At 32.9% G+C, this 6,995-nt stretch overlaps 1 long non-coding RNA gene across 1 annotated transcript; it reads right to left on the bottom strand.

Annotated features, from left to right (window-relative positions):
* Positions 1 to 1,121: 1,121 nt before the first annotated feature.
* On the bottom strand, positions 1,122 to 3,801 carry LOC111638277. Its single transcript, XR_002758835.1, has 3 exons — positions 3,705 to 3,801; positions 3,024 to 3,493; positions 1,122 to 2,958 (listed from the first exon to the last, which is right to left on the bottom strand). It is a non-coding gene; the product is annotated as an uncharacterized LOC111638277 (long non-coding RNA).
* Between the last annotated feature and the right edge of the window lie 3,194 nt (positions 3,802 to 6,995).

The raw sequence follows: 6,995 nt of genomic DNA, 5'->3' as shown, positions 1-6,995 counted from the left end.
TCAAGCCGAAGATGATGCTGACTACCAAGCTGTTCGGTATTATCTTTGAAATTCCAAATAAGGATTTGCTTTATTTAAATAAGGAAATTTGATTTCTAACTTTAATTTTAAAACAGATGAAGTAAGTAATCTTATAAATAATACATAAATTTACATTTATCATACTTGTTAGATAAATTGCCATTTATTATGAATAAATATTTTTTTGGATAGCATTACTTATAAAGTTTGCCTTGTCTTATAGCTTCGTATTTCTGGTATTCTATAGGGAAATAAAACAAGCCATTTGTGAAATAAAACGAATGCATTAGCTTCCTACTATCACTAAAATATTTAAGTGAATATAAACTTAAGTATTTAAATTTCCGTAAATGCCAACAAGTTGTTTCAATGAACAATAAAATTATTTCATTGTTAATAAGTTTGTTTGCTAACATTTTGATATTCGCAATTTGATTTTCTTTATTGCTTTTGATCAAATGCGTGGCATTCACTAAAGCTTCTATACTCCGAACGGTTGTCTCTGTTTATTTTAATTCTATTCCGGGTACTTTTAATATCCTTTCTGCGTAGGTACTAAGCGGAAAATTGGTAGAGAAAGATAAATCGATTGGAATATACTTAATACAATGTGGTTTCTTTCGTTGCTAAAGTGGAGTATAGCGATTAATTTATGATAATGTCATATCTCACAATGAACTACACGAATAGCTTCAATTTTGACCATCAGAGCCGAACTTAATCTGCAATGAGCTCGAATAGCTTGCGTCACGAATAATAAACAAAACTTCAAATGAAAAAATTTCCTTTAGAAATCGTAATGATCCGGATCAAAATTGCACCAGATTCCTCATTTTAGCAGGAAGATTATAAGATGTGATAATAGATTAATTTTAAATTAGAGGAGGCAATATTAAATTAACCGATTTTAGTAAACTTCTAAATATATAAATGAGAATGTTTGTTTGTTTGTTCGCTATACACTCGTACGCCGTTCGACCAATTGCTACCAAACTCAGTAGTTACATTCAAATACTTCTAAGTTACATCATATCGTACGTCTCACCCCAAAATATCGATTGAATTTCTTAAAAAGAAATTAATTTTTATTTACAGTCGATTTTCTGAGTTACACGTAGCGCTATCTATTCGCGAAGAAGTTAACAAAATAAGTTAACAAGTAAATAGATACAGCAATCTACATTCCATTCTCATATTACTTCAAAATGTATTTTGAAAAATTACTTGCTTTTTCAGATTTCTTATAATTTTAAAAAGTTATTGAGTAACATAATTAAATTGATATAGTAGGATTTTATTCAGAATTTGTTTATGTTGTTGTAAGTTTAAACGGCTTCAGAACTTTCTTCAAATTTTTTAAGAGGTTCCAGTCTTTCTCGGTCATTTCTAACTTGTTTTAGTGATAGTTTTGTCGTACATGTCATTTATAACCGCTTCTCTTTGCTTCAGAAATCCTTCAATCATTTGAATTGTTAAATTTTAACGGGTTTTCTACGATTAAATCAATTTGCATTTAGACAAGTTGTGACCTTCCCGATAAGCGAATACTGCACTCGTTGCAACTGCGGAATGTTCGAAATGCTCGACAATCGCATTGCACTTACTAATTAATAAATTCTTCGCAACATCCTTATCATCGAAAGTTGCAAGCTATGCGATAAACAACACATACTATTGTCAACTTTCAATGAACGTGTCATCACACTATTTACAGCATTTTTGTGTACCGCTGCACGAACTTTATTCCAATTATTTATTACTATTTTTAATTTAGTTTCAAAGTCTTTACTTTTATGTTTTTCTAACACATTCCGTTGTCAATGTATACAACATTGGCTCTCATTTAACGACGGAATGCGGTTACTTCATAAATGCATCCATGTTACGCCACATCCAGCAATCTATCGTTGAAGCAACACTATCGATGTTTAATAAAATTGATAGATACTGCCTTTTATATTGTATAATATATTCTGAATTTTATGGTATTTTGAGCAGAAATTTTATAATTACGGGTCATTTTTAATTGACTTTTTCAAATCCTTAACTTTTATAAAAGGTAAAAAAAAGCATATTTTCAGCAATCATACTAACTAGTGTCTGGCCTATTGAGAGTCATGGTAGAGATTCCGCGCCAAGTAAAACGTCACTGACTGACTATATACATGGTATATGGAATCGGAGTCGCCAATACTCTGGACCGTCCCCCAAACCCCCAAACGCTTAAAGTAATTCTGAATATCTCTTCCAAATAACAATTAGATAATTGCTTTGTTAGGTAGTGTGCAAAATTTTAGATTTTTTAATAAAGACGTCGTCGAAATATAATCAATTATAAAGTGCAAAATCCGCCAAAAAACTGTGTTTCTTCCACTTCTTATTGTTCATTCGGCACTACAGAATCTTCTAGAGGATGAACTAATAAGTCTAGAAAGCTGAAATTATACACTTAAGTATCTCTGATTATCACTAATAAATATTATTTCGAAATACTTCTGCCAAGTGTGCTTAGTCCGTGGAAAATCTTACGTGTCAAATTTGATAAAATCTTCACACATTAAGCCACAAAGCCACGTCAAGGCGACACCCATTTTGTGGTAGTTTTTTGATTTCCAGAAACTGACCCTGATTGCTTGACAGAATAACAATCGGGAAGTAAAATTGGATATTCGTTGCTATTCGATGAATTCATTAAACCGAAATCGGTGGCAAAAATCCAATTATTATGTTATTTTAATCAAATGTTTTTTGGGGAAAAATCGTCATAAAAATTTGTCAATTTAAAATAAACATAGCAACGAATAAAAGATTAGACTAAAAGTGTAAATATAAATAACTGTAGATCAAAGTGTCTCTCGTCGTCAAACAGAACATCAATTTATACCCCAAAGGTCTTTCAACACCCGAATGAAGACAATTTATCAGTCGTCATGTCCTCTACGAAAGAGAAAACCTTTGTTACCAATCGTAAATTGTTTTTTAAAGCGAAATGGAAAACTAACCTGAAAATAGAGTACAAGTGTATACTTTCATTTTTCAGACTATACCATATAAAAGTCGTTGGGTTGACAACCGAGTTCTATTCTTCTTTCTCCTCCCGGGTTTATATGGAGATTATAGCCTTAGTTCGCTTTCTCTCCGACGAGCGTCGCCGTCTATCTAGATAAATTGGCCTGTCCTTGATATATATCGCTCGAGTATATTCACGTTTCCTCGGGTGAGTTTCCGCGTTCGGCCAATAAATTGGGGACAAAGTCCTTACTACTGTGAAGTCCAATGCCAGACTACGACCCAGTTCCTGGCCGGCCACCGCGTAATTCGGTCAGTACATCCAATAGTGACCTGGTGTCTCTGCTTCCCCACAATGGACGCACGGAGTTCTATTGAAGAACAGAAAGCGTGTTAATCTGACATATGCTGGTCACTGACACAGGTTGAATTCGATCTCGATGCGTTGTCTCGCGTCATCGTCCTGAAACGGAAAAATACTAGAGTTTACATGGTTCTTGACTTATAGGACATACCTGTCATCAGTGCGAATCTTGGAGCAGAAAGTTCCATCATTCTCCATCAACCAACGTTAGAATCGGCGGTGTCTCATTCATTTTTGCGCTGATTCTAGTGCGGGCGATGTGAAAAACGGCCATTATTTTCTTCTTTGTATAATTAGATAATTTACTCACTGTTAGAAGTTCTTCTTGCTTTTAATCTTTTTTGAAACCCGAGCTGTGCGAATGCCTATCTTCACTTTTCTTGCTAACAAAGAAAAATAAATAATGCTTCGAATACTACTTATTGTCAAAGAATAGAAATATTGTTAATCAATTGTTGGCTTTCTTTACATGATTTTTCAAGGCCGGATGGCCGAGGATTAAGATGGCAGCACGGTCTTCTGGGGACTTTGAATCGAGCAGATACGTATCCGTTCCCGATATATTTGGCTCCTTTTTCACTATACGGCCGCCCCATTGTGTGCTTGGCCGAAGCCGTAATGGTCTCGATAAAAAGGTCCTCTTACTTCCCACACAGGGTGGAAACAGTAAAAAAAACGTGTTTCAAAATGAAAATGAAATCTTCTATATATATACTATATCTATAAATAGAAATGAAAATGTTTGTTTGTTTGTTCGCTATAAACTCCTAGGCCGTTGGATCAATCGATCAACGAAACTCGGTAGTTACGTTTAAATTAGATAGTGTCTTACGTCCCACCCTAAAATATCGATTGCATTTCTATTAATTTTTATTTACATTTCAGTTTTTGAGTTACACGTAGCGCCATGTATTGGCAAACAGTTAACAAATTAATTAACTAAATATAATTCTTACAAAAAAATATATAATTTTTAAAAAATACGTATTATATTCACCGAATTACTGCGACAACGATATAGCGCGAAATAGATGCGGCATTACCCCAATACTGTGACAGGTAGCGCATAGCACTTGTCTCAGTGGTGTGTAGTAGTGTTTTGTTCCCGTACATCATACTTTTTCGGTTAGCAATAGACTCGTGCTAGTTATGCATCTAACTCCGTTCTAGAAATTAAACAAGGTCAGAGACGAATAGACGACTGGAAATTTATAGCTCTACAGTTTTTTAAATTGCAGCCCATTTTAATTAAGTATGTAGTATAGTAACTGAGTGGATAAAGCCACCGAACACCGTTAGTCGGTGGTGGGTTCGCACACGGCCAACGGAATGGCCTAGCGGAGTTTTCTGGATTTTCTTCGCGTTAGTAACACTTAAATTGGGGGGGGGCAGCTTTACATAAAAGTCTTTCCGGGATGTATCCTTTTCAGCAGATCGCTCACGTGTCGCGTTGCCACAACCAAATATACCGAAACAATTTTAATAATTTTTCTATAAAAGCGATATTTACGAGGACACGCTTAACTGTCGTGAAACCCGGACACCCCTCCCCTCCCATAATTTCATCTCTCTTTACTAACTCATAAACCATTGCCCAAAACTTCCTAGTGATACTGCTGAAAGATGTTCTAACATTCAGCCAAATTAATGTATGTGCAACGATCTTAAGAGCTCGAAGTCTTTTTCTGTACCGATGTTTATTTGTCCTATTTATTATCATGGAATCATTGCTTTATTCAAAATTTCCTATAGTTATACTCTGTGTAATGTGACCATTATTCACATGTTGGGCCTTACTGTCAAATCTGCATCAACTATTTTTATGCCACAAGTTTCAAAAGTTTCCTTTATTTAGATGTTTTTGCTGAGTTTTACTTTTTCAACGTGGTTTTACCATCTTTTTTAAAAGAAATTATTCTGTAAATAACCTTTGTAAATATAAATCAAATACTATAATATAAGGGTTAGAAGTACGAAATAATCTAATATACTTAATGTTTGTTGTTATTTTTTGCCCGGCAACGCTATCCTTCCCTGCTACTTTTCTATAAACGGCCACTGTTTTTAATTTACAAAGTATTCTGATTGAATAAAGCAATTAAAATATTTTAATTTAATAAATATTTACATATTAACGGGCTATCCAGAAATGCAAAACAAATTCGGTGGATTTTTTCTATATACACGAATGCTGAGAGTAAATAATAAGTAAATAATCGTCTATTAATTATGATTATCATTAATCTATATTATTTTTGTTTTATTCAATTTTACATAAGCTAATGACAATTAATTAAAGTAGATTATTTTAGAAAGAATGATTTTCTTTTTCACTTTAATTAACTGATTAGGAAAAAAATTAAAATGTCAATGAAAGAATGAAAAAAAGCATTAAGGAAAGATTAAATTACAGAGAGAAACGAAGAATCTTCTACTGAAATAATACTTCAAAGTGAAAAGAAATTACCACAAAAAACCTCATTAAAAACGCTTCATTTCTCGAAAGTAATTCGTTTGGATTTTAAAAGACCGTTTAAATATATAAGTTCATTTTTAATGATATTTTTCTTTAATAAACTTATTAAAGATATTGGGAAGACGGGATCGGCTCTGGTGTATCTACCGTCTCACCGTTTAAGATGTCGAAAATACACGAATATTTTGACTCTCGTGGAGTATTGTCAACATTCCCGACACCACTTAGTCTGGTTTGCAGACTAAGAAGCAAAAATAAACTTATATTTTCGGAATTTAAGGAGGGTTTGTCTTAAACGTTAAACGACATAGTTCACGTGGATCGATGATGGACTTAGGCATTAAATTCAATGACAAGTTAAGAATATATTTAAACATAACTACATTTATCATCTATACATAAAGGAGTATAAATAGTATTGATATGAACACAAATGAGAGAACTTCAAATCTATCCCGCTAAACTAGTCTGAGAGAGAGGGAGAATCCTTGGGAAGAGTAGAAGTGATGAACCGGGAGAAGGATGAGAGCGTTGGCTAGAGCAAAGAGCGCCAAAAACAAGAGCAAATTTTTCTTTCAATGAATTGACTTTAATAAACTTCAATTGATATTAAATTAAACGTAACTACATAAGCACAATGTAACGTGTTGATCGAAGTATAATTTTATATTATAAAAATCACTGTAAGAAAAACTACAGGTAAGCATGCTTTTACAAAATCGTAGAAGGCGCAAGATTTTATTTGTAGAAAAACAGATATTATCACCAGTCATACTTACAGTAGAAATTTTAAGCGACATGGGACCAACTTTAAAAGATTTATAAAGAAATACTATACATAAAAGAGCCATTACTAATTAACTATAAACCATAATAAATTTATTATACAATAGGAAATTTTAGTTTTTATACTACTGTAGACATGTAAAATATTTATGTCGTTAACAATACATTATTGTTAATAAATTATTTACATGCAGTATTTTTTTAAAATGATTTAATTATTATTTTTTCGTTCACAATTTATTTTAATGTTGATTATAACTAGAATACCCGATATATCGCGTGAGATTTATCTATAACACGATAAAAATATTCTATTGTCGCAAAAGATAGCGTAACGCC

Source organism: Centruroides sculpturatus, unplaced genomic scaffold, assembly GCF_000671375.1.
Source record: "Centruroides sculpturatus isolate CEXI.00-Female unplaced genomic scaffold, Cexi_2.0 scaffold1254, whole genome shotgun sequence".
Classification (NCBI taxonomy): Eukaryota; Metazoa; Arthropoda; class Arachnida; order Scorpiones; family Buthidae; genus Centruroides; species Centruroides sculpturatus.
This window is presented reverse-complemented; position numbering and strand designations above follow the sequence as displayed.